Below are 22,982 nucleotides of genomic sequence, written 5' to 3'. Positions count from 1 at the left end.
TGTTAAACTTATAAAGTATCCTTTTTAGGTTAATTGCAACCACCGTGTTTACCATGTTCTTTATTTGAATTTCAGTAACCGATTTTGTCTAATTATTGCTTTGATTGTTATACAAATAATTTTTTTCCCAACAGCTTGGCTTTTTGTGTCTTTTGATTTTTCTATAATTTTGTTTCTCCAACAGCCTTGCTTTTTGTGTCTTTTCTATAATCTTATTTATTTAAAGAATTTGTATTCGTGCTGTAAGATCTTGAAGCAGAATCATTCTTGTTTTCAGTGTGTAATTTGGGCTGAAATTATTTAATTCCAAATATTCTTCTAATAAAAAAAAAAAATTAAAAAAAGAAACAAACTTGGATTTATAGTAAATTCATAGAAGGAAACCTTGGATTATACTACTGTGATTCAACGAAAGACTTGACACATCATTGCAATTCAGATTATTTGTATATTATGTCATTAGAGACTACAAGCGTTTACGGGTACGTAAACACCATCAGCGTTGGAAATTATTTCGAATGCCACTACAATTTATTCAGAACTTTGATCATTAGGTGTTAGTAACTCTAGGATTATTTGTAATTTAATTCGCAATACCCTAAGTTATTTCTACATTTCAGCTTCGTATTCCATATAAAATAAATGATTTGTTGAATGTTAAAAAGCTTGTTGGTTTTCGCTCTTTTCTATTACTTATGTTAAGACCACATAGCCGTAATAATAATATTAAATAATAAGATCGGAAAGAATCAATGCAGGTGACTTCTTATGGGGAAGACCACGAGTTGTGGCTTACATTTTATCAAGGAATATTGTTGGATACATGCCTATCGTGTGCGACGGTGTGGCTGTGCTGCTTATGTAACTAATGGGGATTTGGTGTGCGTGGAACAACTCCATTATGCGCTCAGCAGTTGGGACGCGAAATACAAAGGAAACTGTAGTATGCATCCTCAAACTGCATCCTAACGGTTCATCGCTAGCGTTTTCTCATGCGTTCATCCATCCATCCATCCATCCATTCATCCATACATGCATACATACATATATACATACATACATAGATGCATGAATACATGCATACGTATACATACATACATACATATCTACATATACGTGCATGTAAACCCACGACCTCCCCATCCCCATACATACATACATACATACATACATACATACATACATACATACATAGATGCATGCATACATGCATACGTATACATACATACATACATACATACATACATACATACATACATACATAACACATCTCGACAATAGCAAACTTCAAAAACTTGGTCGTTGGGCGTATCTCATTATAACCGTCTGCCTAAGACCGAATCCATTCCATATCCTTGCTTCTTCCAGTTGTAAATACCATCGCGACAATTTGTTGACTACTCAAAATCACTCAGATGATTTTATCTAACCTAAAGAAAACCGTCTGTAGCCTGGAACCTCGAAAATTAACGTGTCAAGCTCTATCGTGTTTCAAGCTCTACCGTTGGAGCAAAAAACTAGTTACTTTAAGGAACCGCTCCGGTGTCCTATTGGTTAGAGCGTCCGTCTCGGATGGGGGAGGTCTTGGGTTTAATCCCCGGCCGAGTCATACCAAAGACTTACAAAATTGGTACTAACAGCTGCCTCGCTTGGCGCTCAGTATTAAGAAGTTAGTGTTAGGACTGGTCGGCCTGGTGTTAGGATAATATGACTGGGTGGGACATCATGCTACATGTCTGCGGTTTGATGCCCCAGTGTAGACATCGCTATAAACTGCCACATTGCAGACATCTTAGCGATATGACTGAAAAATTGTTAAAGCTACGTTAAAAATCCAACTCACATCACACATCACATCACACAGAATATATATGTTTAGCTTACTCACCTGAAAAGGAAATTAGCACATTTTACATTGAGAAAGAATTCAAACGACTATGTCAAACCGAACCTGATGTTGAACCAGTGATTGTTTGTCATAAGGAAGTTCCATATGGGGTAAAAATTCCAAAGGAATTTTCAGAGCTGCATCAATACGTTCGTGATGCAAAAGACGAGATTATAGTTGCTGGCGCTTCGTACGTGTATCCTACTTAGTAAATTGAACAGGAGAGTACAAGTATAATCCATGATGCTCACAAAAACGATACTTGGGTTCTTGGTATTATTGATTTGCTGCCACTCCAAACAATCGTTTCTCAGAATTCAGTTTATTAATGCAGGTGTCGGAGACACCTGGTGGATTATCAAAGATAATTGTTATCCAATACGTGAAGAACGCAAACATGTTCAGGATGTTATTACGCTGACCTCGCGGTGTATTCCTAGGTTGGTGACGGACATTAATGATGTTTATTACAACACTCCATAGCCGGTTGCATATGGAATTTACGTGATGAATGAACCTAATCGCCATGCAATAGGTCACATAAGAACTGGTACAATTTATTGTGTGGCCGCCGGAGTTACTGAAACTGCGCATGTTGCTGGTGCAGAACATGCCAGTGGTTTAACAGAGCAGAGCAGTGCAGCGCAAATATATCTCAGTGGGAAACTCGTGTGAGGCCCGATGGCGCTAAACTCTGCGAAGTGACCGTGTTGTAGCGCTCTTTGAAAACTCCATTTGTCATTAAATCAATGACCGGAGAAGTTATTCATGCTGTTGGCAAATATCGGAATACTAGGAGCGTTATAAAACTTTATCGAACACAACGCACACGCTTGGCCGTCAGATCTAAAGTGTCCACTCCGACGCACGATTAAATTTAAATTGAGTGAGGTTTACGAGGCATTACTATCCAGTATAGGTCAGGTTGCTTAGCAGTGGTGATCGCCGTGAAAGTGTTTTTGATCAATGTGTGCTTCGCAAATGAAATTGTTACGCAAAGACTTTAACAACGGGATGGTATCCATCGGTACGAAATATACAGACGAAGTCGATGAGATCAATGATCTAGCCCAAAATTAATTTACAGAAGTGTCTGTGGCCTCATATTTGCACGAACATAAATTAATTTGAAACCAGCTATAAAATGTGTTCTCGAGGACGTCCGACGACCCTGCGCTTAATATGGGCATGGTGGTCTTTTGAATATCGATTACTGCCCCGATCGTGTTGTAACCGTCCGCACGGCTATGCGATACTTTTGAATATCGATTACTGCCCCGATCGTGTTGTAACCGTCCGCACGGCTATGCGACACTTTACCAGTTTTATTGGACGTGGTGAATGTCTACCATACTATAAGTGATTTGATCAATCCACACATGAACTTAAACGCGTATGAATCAACGGGTCCCTAAGTGACACTGAGTTGACTAGATGTGCAGAGTTCAACAGTTATGAGTTTACTGACTGTATTTATCCTAGCAGAAGAGAGACTGAGCCCACCAACTATTCCGTCCAACAGAACCTTCTATCGAGAACATTCTTGATAGAGGGTCTTATTTCACAAAATAAACCCTCTATTCAGAAAACTATGATAAATAACCCTTCTCTGCTGACTAGAAGAGTTATTTCATGAAAAATAACTAACTATAAAAATACTTCTTGACTCCGGGGTCTACTAGACAAAACACATGGTGGCTCAGTCTCTCTGCTGCTCAAAATGCAAAGTATTTCTGATCCTAAAGGATTTCTGTGAATTAAAAAATTATAAAATCAATAATAATGGCAAATATCGGAGAAGCATATAGTGTTAGATTAGCGCGAGAGCGATTAGAAGCAATTAAAAAATTTCTTCCTGTCCGCGATAGTTTTAGAGAAAAACTTCAACAACGACAGCAAGCACAAGTTGAATTTAGAGAGGGTACAGAACAGTTTTTTAAACCAATCGTTGAACCAACCAAAAATATCGCTGAAGCCACAACAGCATCACAGCGAGTTATCGCGGAATTACCAAAACAGATCAGCGAAGCAATGGAGTCTGCTAACAAAACACGTGCTGAAATCGAAGACGTTAAAAATATTGTCGAGGATCTATCTACTAAACCAGAATTAAAATCTAGGTATTTTTCTCAGCAGGGTTATGCAGAAGTTATAGCCAATCCTGTTGCGGTCGCTGCAGCGGGATATCAAATGCGTCATCAGCTTCTAAAGCCAGAATTTCGTAACACTCCAGAACACGAGTGGAACGCGAGGGTATTTCGTGAGTATAAAGATATTTCACAGATCAGCAAAAAATATAAGCGCGAATATGATGAGTTTGTTGAGCGAGTTAATGAAATAAAAGGGGGTATTTCAACACCAACGAAGCAGCGATCTCGACCACGAAGACAGCCATCACCTAATCCGGTTATAAAAGGTAGTGGTTTGGAAAGTCACATTACTTGTCCTGATAGTGTTCTCAATGATGTATCGCGGTTAGAAGTTCTCATCGGAGGCAGACGAGCTGGAAATAACTCACCGGAAATAATTAATGAAGCAGCTGGTATTTGTCAGCGATTATTTCAGGGTGGTATCATGGATGTTCGAGAACTTATCGATGAAATCATTGACTGAAATCATCGAGTTGGATAAAAAAATAAATAATAATGATCATACATAACGCTCACCGTGGACCCGTCGTGGTCAGGGTAATAAATTCACGACTACCTGTTTATAGAGCAATTTACGGAGATGGACTAGGTGATGTTATTCAAGGTTTATTCAGAAGATTAGCACCCAAGACAGCGCCGATTGCAAAACAACTATCAATGAAAGCTATTGATGTTATTAAAGATAAAGCTCCTGGTGCTATCGGTAATATTGCCAGCAAGGCATTTACTACAATCAAGGAAAGATTAGCGCGATTACGCAGACCAGTCAAATTACCAGCCACCGCAGAGATGCCTGCAGATGTCAGTAAAGTAATAAATCAAGCTGCAAATAAAAAACTAGCAGAGATACTGGATCAACCAATAAATACAAGTATGATATCAGGAAGTGGTTTTCGTTTTAGATGACTATGATTTACTATAAAATGTTTAAACGCGTGTCTGATCCAGCTTTCGATATGGATGCACCAGTACTCAAGGATGAGTCTGTGCGCGATTATCAGTACTATTCTTATGAAGCACGAGAACCAAATCAGCGGGGCAGAACTGAATTACAAGTGCAGGATACAAGTAGATATTTCTTGCCCGCGGAAGCATTTAATGAAGTTACAGGTGAAATCGTAACAAATGTTGTTGGTAAATACACCATATACAGCTGATGTCCAAGTTGGCTTTGTAAATAATGGCATCATGGCACTATTTTCCAGCGTCAGATATCTCATAGACGGCAAAGAAATTGAGACAATTCAAGATAATTATGATGTTGCTACGACAATTATTGGGCTGGCAAGATATTCAGATGATTACACTAGATCAGCTGGCCCAACTATGATGTTCGCCAAAGATAATTCTAATTTTCCTGATGGAAGACCTAGCATCGTAAGGCGACCACAAAACAATGCCAGGAATGCTAATGCCGATGTGGAAAATTTATCCCTTCCCAACACTGAATACAACTTAGGGTTTGGAACACGAAAATTAATGTTGAAAGGTGATAATAGAGAATTTTCATGTGCGATTCCACTGTCTCACATCTTTGGATTTTGTAGAAATGTCAGAAAGGCCATTTTTGGAGCCAAACACACAGTTGTACTTGTGAGAAAAGGTGATGACAATGATGCTATCTGGCGAGCAGCTGACGTTGCTGACGGTAAAGTAAATATAAAAAGACTTGCTCTGTGGATGCCGGTGATGACTCCGTCACTCGCTGAAGAACAGCGGTTAATTTCTTTCATGGATCAAGGTGGTAAATCAATACTGTCGTGACTAACAAAAACCACTGACGTTAATCAAAATTATGTTGATGGGCTATTCACGTGGCATATATCATCACAGCAAGGTGTTGGGGCACCAAGACATGTCTTTGTTGCGTTTCAACTTAATTTACGATTAAACAATCAAGAACGTTCTCATATGATATTTGATCAACTTGGTATCACTGCAGTATCCTTGCGAATAAACGGACATCAAGAACCATCCGAGGATATAATATTGAATTTTGGCACTAATAATGTAGCACGTGTATATCACCGTTTGATGACATTTATGGGACGTGATCAAAATATTGATACTGGTTTGCAAATATCACAGTTGGATTTTACGAGTATGTATCCGATTTATTACTTTTCGCTGGAGCATCTTGATTTAGCTAAACAATCTGTTGTTGATTTACACCTCAGAGCTAACGTAAACTCAGGTAACCCTTACAGAGCAATCGCGGTCATACTCTCTGATAAAACAATGCTACTTGAAGGTGCTGGTGGACGAATGAGAGTCGTTGATGCCCCAGTAGAAAATATGTAATATTTTCAGAAAATATGTAACATTGCTAGCAGCAATGTGTAAACAATTAGATCAATCTCGTATTAAATAAAATGTCATATAGTCATGTTAATGTCACTCTGACTCCTGGTCAGGTGAAGAAATTACAATCGAAGAACGCGAGCACATGTGGGACAAAAATAACACTAAAACACGATCAGCTAATGGGCGGTCCAAACAAACTCTCATTAACTAAAACCCAACTAAAACATTTCAATAAAGCAAAGCAAGCAACGACTGGAACTCAACTTGATTTCTCTCCAGCCGCGGTCAAAGATATGGTTAAAACCGGCGGTATATTTCCTCTTCTCGCCGCGATACCAGCACTGATAGCTGCTGCTTCCCCTGCAGTCGCAAAAGCAGCCGCGTTAGGGGCTGCTGGAACAGCTGCTGGAATGGCACTAAAGAAAGCAACAGGAAATGGATACAAAAAAGGGGAGATCCGCTCGCGGATCAGGGCTAAGACTTCCAGGAACTCTACCTTCATGGTACCCAAAACGGTTTTAAAAACACAAAGTGTTTTCACACCGATGTTGAAGCTTCCAGCTTCTAATTTTGATTTGCTTGATGCTGTTAAACAATTAAATATAAAGAACTTCAGAGGAGTCTTTATGCGAGATCAATTACCAGCACGACCGAATAATCCAGAAACCGGAATTATTAATCTTGATAACAGTGATGGTCCAGGAACTCACTGGGTTGCTTACGCGATCGATCCACGTGGAATTATCTATTTTGATTCGTACGGGCTAGCACCGCCAATTGAGTTTCTTCGATATATAAAAAACATCCCCCTGTCAAAGCCAGGGACAAAGTCAGGGTCAAAAGTTTGGTATTCAACGTTACCAACACAAACACTGACCGATCCTCCGATATGTGGCCGTGAAGTATTAAATGTTCTTGATGCAATCTCGAAATCAGCGAATTCTCCTCACAAAGTCGTGCATGAATACACGTTGAAATCACAGATGTGATTTCCAAATTTAAACAATCCCATAACTAATAATGTTTGATATTTACGGAAGATCAAGCAGAACAAAGGAAGAAAAAAAGATATCGATTTATCAAGGTATGCGACCAAAGATGAAATTGATAATCTTTTAAGTCTAACCGGGATAGACCCAGATGAGGTTGTAATTTTTCAAGATCGACATGGCAAGCTAAAAACCAGTAACATTAAGTGGAATGACATAATTCGCAGGGTTATTGGAGCTACCACGGACAACATCGTTGTATTCACTGACAGCGGCAGAATCAGAGATTCGCTGATATCAATCGCGGCGTTTCGAGATGATGCACGAAAAGCCGCAGGGGAACGTGTAGCGAAGACCGGTGATACAATGACAGGTGAACTCAATCTCGGCAACAACAAAATAACCGCGTTACGATTCCAACATCCCCGGAAGATGCCGCAAACAAACAATATGTAGACACCATTGACGGTAAACTAACCACGTTGCGGGCAGAGTATGATGTTCACGTGAGCGCGTTTACAAGACTTCGAAGAAACTTCGCAAAAACTGATGAGGCGGTGGATAAGTTCTTTGGGACTCCTCCAGTCATCGATATGAAACTTTCTGAAATCATACCAAATCTTACTAATAACGCCAACGATATCAACAAGATTAATACCCGGTTAGGTGTAGTCAGAACAGATAGAAGTTTTTCAGATCAAATCGCGTTGATACAAAATAGCATTGACACGATCAAACAAACACAGCAAGATATCGTATCGGGTATTCCTGAGATTGTTAACAAAACCAGTCTGATTAAAGTCCCCACTGGAGTTACCCCCGGGCATATCACCAACATCGTATACACGGTATCATCGGGATTCGCAACATGGTCCCGACAAAATAATACTATCAAATATACAGCAAGAGCCACTGGTGTGTATAGACTGTCTGTATTCAGTGCCGCTAAATTTGAAATCTTCACAACATATCCCTGGAGACATTCCACCGATAAGTATTCCGGGGTTGTGACTATCATATTAAACAAGGAAACCGAAGAAACATTTATACTGGAATCCGCAGACAAGAAATTAACCGCAACATCTTACTGGTGGTGTTTGGAATTTGTAGCTGAAACGCCTCAATTGGTTACCGCGTAAAATAATAAAATGACAGAGTCATTAAACACTCAACAATACAGATACGATCAGGTACGTGAATACCAGTCAGAGTTAAAAAATATCATCAACGAGTGTACGGTAAAAGTAAAAAAATATAAACGTCGAGTAACCGTGTTAGATGTGTTAGTGTATTCTGTTTCTGCGGTTGTTGCATCAACCGGAGTAGTATTATCAGCGTTGACTCCGGTTACAGCAGCAGTCGCTGCTACCATTGCTGTCTCAGCGACAACCACAGTTGCCGGAGTTGCTAGTATCATCGCGAAAAAAATATCATCTTGCGCAAGTAACAAACTCCATGAATACACAACTAAATTAGAACTTACTCAGCGGCGTTATTCAAAACTTTCTAACGCGTTATCGGAATCCGTCGCTGACAGCAATATATCCACGGCCGAGTTCACCGAGCTCACCAAGATATATGAGGATTTAAAAACATCACTGATAAATAATGACAGAACCACTTCAGCATCGAGCTTTGCTCGACATAGCCGCAAACACAGCTCCGGTAAAAACATCAATGATAACAATATCTTCGACGCAACCAGAGTTTAATATTAATTTTCCAACTGCAACTCCAGCAAAAGAAATCGCACTGGCACAATTACGAGTATATCACAGTTGGCCCAACATCAGGTCGACATCATTTCACGGACAGTTGCCAGATAATTCATTTGTATTTTCGTATCAGAATAAACCTGGTGCCGATGGCACTGACGGTACTCCAGATTGGAACGTCATTCATTTACCAACAGGGTCTTATCAGATAGAAGAAATCAACAAAGAAATACAGCGTCAAATAAAGCGTATCACGGGAAAAGAAGCAAAAATATCAATAACCGCCCACGAGCCAACGTTGTCAACGATCATCGAAGTCGCTTCACCGGGTTACGCCGTAGACATTTATAACAGTTCAATCAGAACAGTATTAGGATGGCCTGAAAATCCACCATCGACACCACCGATACCACCAGAACCTAAAAAGTCTGATTATGTCACTAACGCGCAGTCATATCACGGAATTACACCGCCATACAAAGAACAACTGGATGCTCTAAAAAGTGCAACGTTGTTTAGCTGGATTCCCCCCTTTAAAGATGGCAGCAATATTGAGTGGCGTTTTACTCATACATTACATCCAGATAGGTCGCATGAGGTAATTAGTGTTCGTCTAAGCGAAATTACTGAATATTTTAAAATTGTTAATGTGTTGCATAGAGCACAACTAGCGCATCTACGGCAACGCTTCCAAGAACATCTTTCCGATATAAGTTCACGCAGCGAAATTATTAAACAAATTAAGATATTAAATCAGATTGCCGCAGATATGGAATATTATAACCAGCGATTGATTCAGGTAGTAATTGACAGTAACCCCGTCATTAAAGAACTACTTTCGAAAAGGTTCTTGCTGAAAGAAGCTAAACTACCGAATTATAAATTTCCAGGATACGTTTCCCCGGTCATCTTGAAAAAATTTGTTACTGATATCGTCGATGATTACTTCGATGACATACTTGACCAGCACAAAAAAATACTACCACCGCCAACTATCCTCAGACATGACAATTCCACAGCGAGCGATGGCAGACACATTTCTCCGGGAATCGTAAATATCACTGATGTCGTCGCGGTCAATCTTGTGTGTGACGCAATTGATGACAGTTACAACATAGACACAACAATATCAAATCAAGCCCAGCAAGGGTTTATATTCTATTGATTTACTCCTAAAGAACCACTTGGGTTTTTGATTGTACAAGAGCCAATTAATCCAGTATTTCTGCAGTGTTTAAGTCCAATGCTGACAAGGATGAATTTTAAAGTCACTGACCAACAGGGTAGACTTTTGGACCTGAGAAATAAAACTATTAGTATTAATTTGCTGGTGAAATCGTGAAACGATTTTCAATTAATAATATCATAGCATAATAATGTCCCAAAAATCTTCGACTTACAAGAAATGCAAAGCGTTTCCTAGAAATTCGAAGAATTACCAGAAGTATGATGATGATGATAAAAATCTCTCTGACAGTGATTTTATTGTTAGTGATGAAGATGTCTCTGACAGTGATTTTATTGTTAGTGATGAAGATGTCTCTGACAGTGATTTTATTGTTAGTGACAGTGACGACGATGATGGCACTGTTGGTAACATCACCATCAATGACAGCACTGTCACAATAAATTATATTAAATGATAATAAAAAAATATAGCATATATCAGCACGTGAAATGTTTCATATACGACAAACAAACACTTGAAGAATATATCAGGAAAATATTCAGCGGAGCGTCGTCGATTTCATCAATGATGAAATTAGGTGAAGTTAAAATAGTTATTGATAAATACGGCAATGATAATTTTTTACTGAACAGAATCGCAGTTGAAACAACTACAAGAAAATCATATCATAGCGATCACATGTTTTCCAGACCAAATCATGAATTATGCTTACTCGTGTATTTCGCGAAATCATCTTGATAAGATATTGCAGTGAAAGTGCAAGCACTTTTAACGCTAGCGTTTTTGAAAATATATATTTGTTGCAAAAATGCTAGCATTAAAATCCTAAAGGATTTTCACTGACAGCGTCCTTGACTTTGTCAAGAGGGGAAAAATCGCAGAAATCGGACGATTTCACGATAATTTTTATTTTTTTGTGCAGTAAAAATATTTTACTATAATAATTTTATTTTTTTTGTGTAGTAAAAATATTTTACTTTATATATATATTTTTACAACACTGACAATTTCACTGGTTTTCATAGGGTATTTGCTAGTAAAAATCAGAGAAATTGTCCAAGTTGCTAATCTTGATAGGGTATTTGCTAGTAAAAACCAGAGAAATTGTCCAAATTGCTAATCTTGATAGGGTATTTGCTAGTAAAACCAGAGAGATCGGACAATTGCATAATTTGGACAGTAAAAAAATTATTACTTTTTTTTACTTCCTTGACGCTAAAAGTGCAAAATATTTTTCATTGAAGATTTTCAAAAACGCTAGCGTTTTCACTGCAAAGCATTTCAAGATGAGGTATCTACTTCAAAATCCGAAGGATTTTCATCCGAAGGATTTTCAGCGGACATACAATGTTTCAATTTTTGGACGCGATTATTTATTATCTTTTTCATCTCATACTCGCCTGCTAATGCCAGCCTGATTTTTTCAATTGCACGAGACAATGGAACAAATTCATTTATTTGTGCATCTTCTACGCCAGCTAGTGATTTATACAAATTATTTTGAATCATCTTTATGAATCGATATTGAGCAGGAAGAATATAACGCCCTGCTCATTTAGATTCATATAATGATTCAAAATCAGACAGAATTGTTTCAGGATTTAGTGATAAATTAATTGTTTTTCTAATTTTTTAATAGCATCAATCACATTATTGATATTTTCGTGATTCATATTTATGTATATTTTTATATATTTAAAATTAAAAAACATCACATCTCCTTGAGCTTCTAGCTTATCATATGATAGGCTACCAAAAACTCAGGAGCGGAAACAATGAGCTCGTAAACTGTCAAATAACAATCTGTGTTTGTGAACCATTTGATATGCTAAACAAGGTTCATATAGGGACAACACATAACATGTAACTTATCCTAGAGACTTAATTCTAACTTATCCTAGGGACGGTACAAATATATAACTTAATTCTAACTTATCTTAAGACGGCACAAACACATAGTATTTACAATATTTACAGTAGAAGCATATTTACAGCAGTTGTATTTACAATATTTACAATTGCATATATAACTTATCCTAGGGACGGTACAAACATATAGACAACACAGACAGATGCGGGGTTATATACTACGTCCAACAAAGTTGTACCCCCACCCCCAAAATCAATCCCGTTGGGTGGTAAAAGACCACCCCTGACGGGGCGATAACAGAGAAAGTTGTGCAACTTTGTTGGGTTTCGAAACCCCGTATATCATTCGGACGATATTGTATATAAACCGACTTATACCTGGAAGTTTAAAAATAGCTCAGCGTGATTTGTTTAAAACGTTTTTTCTTAAATATGATCGTGTGGAAAATACGGATGTACCATAAACCCGAACAAGTGTAATAAAATAGGGATATTGTCTGTAAAAAAAAAGATAAATACGCGTTTGTCCCTTGATTTCATCAAGGACCTTTTCATTCTTTACGCTGTCACCTTGATAAAATCAAGGGTGATAAAATGAAGGGAAGTTATTTACTTCCTTGTGCAGAAAACCGTCTGCGGTTACCTGTAAAATAATATATCTCTGTAGTGGTAACAGACAGTTAACAAATTCTGAATTGAATTTTAAACACTGAATTTAAGTTCTGATTTATGAAAATACTGACAAACACGAGACTGTGACGCAGTGTGTATACAGTTGAATGTAAAAAAAACCTCACTGGATAAATTTACCTGTCAAGGAGTGTTGCGCAACACTTCCTGACAAGGGGAAATAATTGTATCATTGACTTTTACGCAGTCGCTGTAGAGTTATCTCCGTTTGGAAAATCCTCGGATTATAGTAAATTACCTAACAATAATGAAAAACAATTTTCTGCTTATTATATGTTTTTGACAACGCGGATTTATATATTTTTTTCTGCGACTTTTTGTACTGAGGGTGCACAAATACCGAAATACTTGCCAGCTGCATATATCGATTGAAATATTATTTGTTCATTCGTACCTAAATTTATGGAAACAACTGCCCTAGACTCTCTCTTCCCCCCAGTATTACCAACCCTACAATTTTCGCTCTGCGTCACAGTTCTCAGATTGGATAAATTATTATTAAGTTTCTGTCCATCAATGTGATCAATTACAAGACCATCTTTGATTATCCCAAAGAAACACTCGTACACGGTCCTGTGATTATGATAATTTTTTTTCCAGCAGTAAATCTTAGATAACCAGCATTACTAACAACACCAACTGGTTTTTTCAATTTACGATGTCTCACTATTCCCTCGCGAGATGCTTCATAATTCTTAATGGTTGGATGTCGGACAAATTCTTGATTGATTTATACTTCATGTATTTGTCTAATTTATAATTTGTCTGAGAACTTAGTTATATAATCACTCTCGGATTTCAGCACATCTCCATTATTTTTTTATTGTAACATCCCGCACATAATTGTGTTTTACCCCTGACACCAATGCCACATCGCAGCATGGGATAGGTCCTGTGCTTCCTCGTTTGATGCATTGTATGTGTTCACCGCAGAATTCCTTCCTGCAGGGCTTATTACAGACTGTTACGGATCCAACTTTTAACCACTTGCAGTTATTCATTGTATATATATATAATATTTCTTATTTAAATATTTGTCTTAAATATAATATGAAGGGTTTATTTGGCGCTGGGAGATTCGATCTTGACAGGCTAAACAGAGACTCACGACGGCGGAATCTAACTGATCTATTTAATATTATCAGGAATGCCAAAAAAGAATTCCGCGACGACGGCGCTTCTCATGTATGGTCGTCATTTAAAATTATCCGCGATATTGACGAAGTCATCGATGCTACAATGACTGATGCCCGAGCAAAAACAAGTATTGATTATCTATTTGACATTCATCAAAGCGATGAACACAGTAAGAAATATTTTTTCAGAATAAAATTTATTGTGCAAACAGATTCCGATACGTGGATTATCCGTGACAAACTCGACCCTGTTCTTGCTAACGGAAAGACCGTTCTGTTAAGTAGAGATTCCAAACCAGGAATGCTGACCGGGATTGATAAACCATATTACGCTGGAGCGTATCCTGTAACCGCAGTCATTTATGGAATCTATCTGGTAAAAAAAAAAAAAAAACATTGATAAACTCGCCCCGATGAAAATGATTTCGTCAACATTGACAAAGTCAATGACTACGTTAAATTGTGTAGCCGAGCGAGTAATGGAACATTTTAAAAACGCAAAACGAGGAAACGGTTTAACCGATCTGCGACGTGAAAAAATAACAGCATGGGCTGAGCAAGTAAAGGATACTGGAACATCAATAAATGATGTTGCTGTGCTATCAAGTAAAATAAAATTTTCAATAACAGTAAAAACACTAACCGGGGAAATATTATATAATTCGAAGCATTATAAAAAGTCAGGATCACCGATTGAAATTATTGATCATAACTCTCATGCCTGGACTGATGCAGTTACAATATTTCCACGAGATCGTGCTGTCAAACTTTATTCCGGAAACATATTTGATGTTATTTACACGCTGAGTAAAACCGACCCTGTGTCAGTGTGGTTATTTAAGAGTTCCGAAGATGGCGAATATGATCAATTTGTAAAACCCAACGGGGAATTATACCGGACGGAGTCGTTGCAACAACAAATGAAAAAACTCGCAGAGAAATATGTGAAAGAAAACATTGAGCAGTTATTGGTTAATTGTTTTACAGTTCCAAGTGTTGCCGCTCACGCCGCCAGAGAAAGAAATTCGTGGAGACCAACCCGAAGTCAGTTTCTTTCGGATATACAATTAAGTTGTGTCGAGTATGGGCATGGCGGGTTATGGAATACCCGGTATGACTACCGGGATATGATTTCCGTGGATATGATTGCTTGCTACCCAGGAAGCTTTCTCGGGATGGGCGAGTGTCGCGAATACTTTAAGAGATTTGGACATCCCACGAACTCGATGACACGAGTTGCTATAAACGGTCCTTTACCCGACTTTGACCTGACAGGATTTGCTCGTGTGACTTCGTTTGAATTTGCTAAAGGGCTTCATCAGATTTGTTATGTTTGGTTTGGCAGACACTTCAGTGAAAAGCGCTGGGTACCAATAGTGTTACTGCGATACATGCTTGACAGCCGAATACTGGTATCGTTGACTGTCAGTGAAGCAATCATATCATATCGACCGCAGACCTCAGTTTGGTTGCCAACACCGGAGCGTGTCAGTGTAGATGAAGTTATTAGCGAGTATGCACGAGAGAGTCCAAATACCCCGATGGATGTCATTGTCAGTGAGGCTCCTAAAGTTCTCAAGATCAAACATAGCAATAGTGAAAAAATAGCAAAAGATCTCGGACGAAGAATAATCGGTAAATTTACACAGGGTGCAGCATTTGATCATAAAATGCATCACTCGCGACTGATTATCGATGATGCTGAATTGGATTTTATAATTGCTGACGGTGTTGCAAGAAATATATTTTGTAATCGGGAGGATGTGTTCTTGTCCGACGGGAAAAAGTTGGGCACAATTGTAAGTTATATCGACGGAGAATCGTCTCAATACACACATCTAAGATCTTCAATGCTGGGTTATGTTTCTATAAATTTGCTATCAATGATAAATCGATTTCCTGACACCGCAGTTAGAGTTGCAACGGATTCATTTTATATCAATAAAAAATATTCAGAATCACTGGCTGCTATAATGAAATCCGTGGGATTTTCGGATGAATGGAGTTCGTGGAGAATAAAAGGGGAGATGTTACACGAATATTGTGAATCCGCTGATGTTGCAATTAAGGATGATTATTGTAAATTATCAGAAATGTCGATGACAACTTCGATGTTGCCATCTGTGTATGATCCAATCACAAGACACAAAAATGTTTATTTAAACGGGCCGGGCGGGTCTGGTAAAACAACTCGAGCGATTGAATTATTTGGAAAATCGGATATGATTGTGCTAACACCTGCACACAGGCTTGCCAGGGAGATGAAACAGCGAGGAGTCAATTCTTGTACTTATCACAGCTTTTTCAAATACAGCGGCGGTGTGTGGACGTCAGATCGAATGGGAACAAAATATATTCCCGAGAAAATAATTTGGGATGAGATATGTACGGTACCGTTGGAAACGTTAAAAACATTTCTTGATTGGCTGCTAACAAAAAATACTGCAGTGATTATGTGCGGCGATCACGGTCAACCACCTCCGTTTGTCGGCGCATCTCCACATGATTGGTTAAAAGATTTTGTTGATTATTACGAAGAAGTGTCTGATGATTATAGAGCACTTGATGCAACGTTGAAAGAATTTAAAACATTAATCAGATTACAACCGAATAAAATAATTCAATGTGAAATTATGCGCGAGATGATTCCTGAAACTTCAATGAGCGACTTTTGGAGCTCGTGGAAACCAGACGATTTGATAGTAGCAAGTAGAAAGATAGTCAGAGACACACTTCAACAGCAGTTATTTCAATTACAACAAGAAAAGTTTCCAATGCTGCCAGTGCCGTTATGTTATAGACCAGCTGATACGCGGTTACAAAATATAGATGTTGATATCCCTGGAAAAACAGAGAAACAGAATTTGGTATTGAATGATATTGTGTTAGTTGATATTAATGCTGTCAAAGATGCACTAAAAATGAATAAATCCCCGTGGACGTTAGGATACGCAATGACAATTCATTCATCTCAAGGACTAACTATCAGTGATACAACTGTCTGGATCGTTGATGATCGAATCGAATGGTCAAACTTAGTTTACTTGGCTGTGTCCAGAGTCAGAAGAATATCTCAACTGCGAAGAATTGTATTGGAAGATTCAATAGCTGATAAAATTAATAATGAAAACAACAGCATCACCAATGATGATGTAATAAGAAAAAAACTCGCCGGTTACAAACAGAGTGACAGAAAAAATAATCGCGATTTCGACCTTGATGTTGAATTTATTATTGAGCTAAAACAACAGCAGAATAATCACTGTGCGAGTTGTAATTGTATAATGCTATGGCAGTATTCGAATAAAAATTCAAGACAATTTACCGTAGACAGAAAAGATAACAATCGCGGTCATACACGTGATAATATCATGTTGACCTGTCTTGAGTGTAATCGACGTCGGGGTGCTAGTTAAGTGATCGCGGTGGTAATTGTGTGTCCTCAGGAATCACCTGTAATTACTCACGTGTGAATCCGCGTTGAGGAGCAGTTGAATCCAACCTGTAGATTGCTGGTCTACCAGTGGATCTTGTCACGGTGGTTATCTTGTGTGTGGTAACACTCCAGATAGGATCAGTTGCTCTTTTTTTACCACCTTCAAATTCACCCGGTTCATATAAATATCTAACTGTAACATTACCCAGTATCGGCTGTGCTGAAGAATCACGTCGTACGGGTATATGTTTTTTTTTGTGATCGCGATGGCAGGTTTCATGTTGGTTGTTCGTGTGATCTCGCTATTTAGTGCAGCTATCACGCTTGGTAATCTTGCAACCTATCGCGCGATCTCGTATCCTGAATAAATTCCTTCGCGTATTGATATCCAAATAACCGCTCAGCAAGTGTTCGATTGAATCGCTCAACAATTGCCTGATCACGGTGAATTTCAGTATGCCCTCGTCTGATGGTGACGTTATGTTGCTTCATCAACGATGATACTGCACCTTGAAATTCTTTACCAGGATCAACTTGTAATAGATTTGGCCAATGTAGACCACTCCGCCGATAAATTCTTTCAAACGCAGAAGCAACCTCGGATGCTGTTTTAGTTGTTAACGGTTCCGCATCTTTGTATCTACTTGCAACATCAACTACAGTTAACGCGTACTTGTATGTACGTCTTCGGATAGTATCATGTGGTAGAAATAATATATCAGCCTGATGAACCTCATTTGGTACACTAACATCGAAATGTGCAAAGTGAATTTGTTTAGGACGCGGCAGATAAATTTGCCATATTGCCTGTCGGGATAACCAATTTTTAGCAGTAACTTTTGTAACTTTTTCTGCTTCAGCGAGTTTACTAATTGCTGCGCTACCTCTCCAATATCCGCTTGGGGAATAATAAATCGACTCCATTATATACCAGTACCTAGCGCTAATTTACCTTTCATTGCGGATTTTATTAACCAGGATGCTAACTTTTCTTTGAAAGATTTATCAGTGATGGCATTTAACGCATGAATTAATTTCACGTCCGCGAGATGGCGCTGTTGCAAATCCTTGCTTCTGTAAGCTACATCATGAGCATGACACGCCTTATCAATAGCATTTATTGGATACTCACCTGGATTGGGCTGATCTTGGTCATCAAGTCTGATATCAAGTCGGGTTCCAGGACCACAGTAATTATATCCTGGAAGATGTTTTTCTCCTCGGTATTTAGCCCACGGTGTTCCTGGTAGCTTGGCTAACTTGGCTGCGATATCACCTCCCTTTTTTTATATAATAAATTTGAACTTTTTTGTGATACATTGTTCACACTTGCCTGTAAGCGCTTGTCGATTATGTTTTGTTGTAATTGTTGTCATATCCGCAGTTGGTGTACGTGCTCGGCATTTCACACAATATAAATTCATATTATTTTTATAATATATCTAATGGAGATTACTGACTTTTCTGCGTCAAAGCGACGAGAGCCAATCAAACATAACTCAGTGCTACCAAATTATGTTCGAATGATTATTATAGGCCCATTAGGGTCGGGTAAGACGCAGTTGTTGCTTAATTTAATAATGAAGTGGATGAAGTGGGATAAATTATATTTGATAGCGCCATCAGTGGACGATCAGCGATCTACAGTGTGTTAAAAGATTTTAACGAAAGTGCAAAATCGATAAGTGAAGAAGATGTTGTTGATTTTATAACTGATATTGATGAAGCACCGAGTATCGATGATATTGATGGGAGTATTAATAATTTAGTTGTGTACGATGATATCATGCTGGACAAACAATCAAACCCTGCCAGGATATTCTCACGCGGCAGGCATAAAAACACTGATGTGATTTATGTAACTCAACGATATACACAAATACCAAAAGTGATCAGAGATAACTGTAACGTTCTCGCGGTATTTAACGGCGTTGACGCACACACGTTACAAAATATTCATCGGACTTGGTGCAGCGGGGACATGGACATAAATAAATTCAGAAATTTTTTTGTCATGCTCAGGCAAAACCATACGGATTTGTAACGATAAATTTACATGATCCTCGGACACGGTATCGAATAGGATTAGATACAATTTTTAATTAGAAATCCTGAAGGATTAAAAATGTTTACATTTCTAGCAGCAGAGAGACTGAGCCACCAAGTGTTTTGTCTAGTAGACCCCGGAGTCAAGAAGTATTTTTATAGTTAGTTATTTTTCATGAAATAACTCTTCTAGTCAGCAGAGAAGGCTTATTTATCATAGTTTTCTGAAAAGAGGGTTTATTTTGTGAAATAAGACCCTCTATCAAGAGTGTTCTCGATAGAAGGTTCTGTTGGACGGAATAGTTGGTGGGCTCAGTCTCTCTGCTGCTATCCTGTTATTTCAGCATGTTTTGGAAGACACTTTAAATCACATATCACACATAAATCTCCATCAGATGAAAATTTCAGAATGCAATTGGATGGGCTATTATTGCTCTCTTAAGGTTTATGATCGACAAGCGCATTCTAACAAGTTAAACCGTATCAAAAGCGATCATAGCATACAAACGGCAAAAATACTTTTGGCTTCATGAGTCATTACCAGACACGAAGTGAATGAACGTTTCAGACGCTGAGGACCTCGGGCTGATAATCGTATGTAAATTAACAACAGGGGCAAAACACAAACCGGTAAAATATTACGAAGCCTTGTCCAATATTATTCGCTCAATGATCATAGGTCAGTCTGGTTTTGATAAGAATCAGTTGTTACTTAACCAAGAATGCTCCAATGGGACAATTTGTATCTAGTCATGCCAACAGCTTGTGATCATCAATGTTATAACGTCCTGTCAGACTACCACAAGGCCCTCAAAATGAATATCGATGAAGAGGGCACCACCACCGAAAATACACTGTTGAATTTATCAGTTACGTTGATGGCGCACCGTCCATCAGGGGCGTCGATGAGAACATTAATAACCTGGTGGTGTACGATGATATCATGCTGGAGAGTCAATCTAACCCCGCAATAAAAGTTTCTCGCCGCAGACACAAAACACCGACGTTATCTATCTGACACAATTAATCGCAACTTCTAATCAATAAGAATGACCACGGACGTAGATGATGATTAAGACGACCACATAGTACGATGGTAACTGCAGTGGACACATAAAGTTTCAGCCGAAGACGATTTAACGTCGTTAATACACCACACCGGGGTCGAACGAAAGGAACTTGTCGTGTTTAAGAATAAGTTTGTTTTTATGCAGCTGAAAACCACAGGTTCAAAATTTATGATATTATCACCTATGTAGCAGAGAGTGTTAGTAATTTAGATCAATGAGTTTGGTACTTTTGAAGAGTCTGGAGTATCCCACTCGATCATCAACGACAAAATAAACAGTCGAGGTGCAGGAGCCGGAGATACAATGATTGGAAACCTCAATATGAACAATAACAATATAGCTTATGACCGTAACCAAGTCGGAGAACAGAAAGTGGAGACAAAGAAATAATTTAACGACGGCAACATAGAAAATAACCCTTTTAAAGAAGATTGTGATGAACATATAAAGGCATTTAACCGGTTAGAAAAAAACTTTCGGGGATTCTCTAAAAGTATATATGAAGTGATAGGAAAGCCAAAGGAAATCCAAATGAAACTTGCCGATAACTGCGTTGAAAACAAAGACGTTGACATCAACGCGTGATATCATTAAATCTTTATAATGTGGCTTAAATATCAAGAAGGTGCGTATCAAGACGGGTTTAGACAAATTTGGTGCCCTTTAAGCAGATATACCAATTAGTGATCACCTTGCCTACATTGCCACGAATGTAAGCGCTTTGGAAACAAAGACATTGACTTAAACGCAGGATAACATTAAAACATTACGACCTAGACGTGATCCAACCAACACTGAAATCAGAAAACTTCAAAAACGAAACTTGGTGAATTCCCTGCTCTTGAACTTTATCATGACAAGAATCCAGACAAATCCATGTATAATGGGGTGATTTGTCAATACATTTGAGAACTATTTTAATAGATTTGTTGTTGGGTTTAGTGGCAATACCCGACAGACGGATTAAATCGCAGAGCTGAGCAAATCCTTGAATTTATGAATTATATGAGTGTATTACATCACACAACGATAAAATCAAGCGGCTTAACATCGGTCTTTATTTGGCTACAAGAACGTTGAATGATGTTCGTGACTGCATATGACCAGTTACTGAGGGAATTAATGAGTTTGAGCAATGACTCCCACGTTTTGTTATATCTGGAACGGGGATGTGGATAGAAATAAAATAGGCTGGACGAGTATTTTGCGATGTTTTTAACCCGAACGCAGTGGTATTGATCGATTATACAGTGAGAAAACATTCATTGTTATTGCCCAACACGCCTTCGCTCGGGTAAGAATAACCCCACTTGAGTTTAATGGAGGGTTAATACAAATGGAACAGACCTCAGGATATGATCGGATTTAAGAAATAAATTTGTTTAATAATGTTTTTAAATTAGTCCCTGATGACAGAAATCTAGCACAAAGCACTCTACGTTTATTGTAGTGAACTTTAATACATAACGGCGTAATTTTGACAGAATCCAAGAAGTATAGTGTTAACGCTCCAATTACATGTCACTAACTAGAGTGCCAGTATGATAATACAATGGCCTTCAGTAAACGTCAGGGTATACGGCATCGCTACAGACGTATAAGCGGAATCATTGACGTTGTATGTGGTATAGTGGGGCTTGGTGAGACTGGAATAGCCATCTCGATGACGGTCAGGGAAGCCCGCCGTTGGAACAGCCATCAGTGCTGTATCACTCTTGGGCGGAGCAGCTAAAGCTGGTGGGAAAATATTATCAAAGAGACTTCATACAAAAATAAATCGACATGTCAAACTCATGATAGCCGCCGATATTAGTTTGTATAGGAACACTAAACGATATTCGGAAGCCATTGATGACTCGGCCATTACCGCAGATGAATGTAAGGCCGTGTTGGCCGAGCTGGACAGCTCTAACGTAATGAGAAGCACAACGATGGTGATTGAAGTCTATGTGGGCAATGTATTGCCTGGCGACAAATCACTAACAAGACCTATAATTAAGTAAGACAAAATATAATCACGTGCTCTGCCCTCGTTAAAAATGGTGTTACTTTTTTGTGTAGAATGTTTATACAAAGGTTGTGTACATGTTTTCTTGTACAAGTTGTTCCAAGTGCTTACCCCATCGTAGATTCGCATGTCTCCTCCAGTATTAATCGAGTTTCTTTGATAAGATATAAAACACATACCGAATTTACCTTGCTGCACGTTGGATTCTGCCATGTACAAATTTGTCTCTTTGATACATTCAAATTCATGGGATATTATGTAACTTCCACTGTGTAACGTCAATTTGTATAATCACTAATAGGGTGGACCTGATAAGTAGTATTTTCTAGATTTGTATTTTGTCAAGAATCGAATATATTCTCTGATTTTTCATATTTTATTATAAAATGTGTCTTTTAAATAAGTTACAAATAACATTCAACTGGTAACTCTGTGGTTTCCGTGGGTGTAATATCATTATCAGACAATATAAATTTGGCAAAAGAAGGCCAT

At 38.4% G+C, this 22,982-nt stretch overlaps 1 protein-coding gene across 1 annotated transcript in view; it reads right to left on the bottom strand.

The window, feature by feature from the left end:
- The window catches only part of LOC149798709 (podocan-like protein 1), a 39,929-nt gene extending 38,016 nt beyond the window's left edge, over nucleotides 1–1,913 (bottom strand). The window contains exon 1 of the mRNA XM_089957576.1: nucleotides 1,889–1,913. The gene's annotated coding sequence lies outside the window, so the exon portion shown is untranslated. The remainder of the gene's footprint in view (nucleotides 1–1,888) is intronic.
- Between the last annotated feature and the right edge of the window lie 21,069 nt (nucleotides 1,914–22,982).

This window comes from Sinohyriopsis cumingii, chromosome 5, assembly GCF_028554795.1.
Source record: "Sinohyriopsis cumingii isolate HCF-2022 chromosome 5, ASM2855479v2, whole genome shotgun sequence".
NCBI classification, from domain to species: Eukaryota; Metazoa; Mollusca; class Bivalvia; order Unionida; family Unionidae; genus Sinohyriopsis; species Sinohyriopsis cumingii.
The sequence above is the reverse complement of the archived record's forward strand: the minus strand, read 5'-3'. Positions and strand labels throughout refer to the sequence as shown.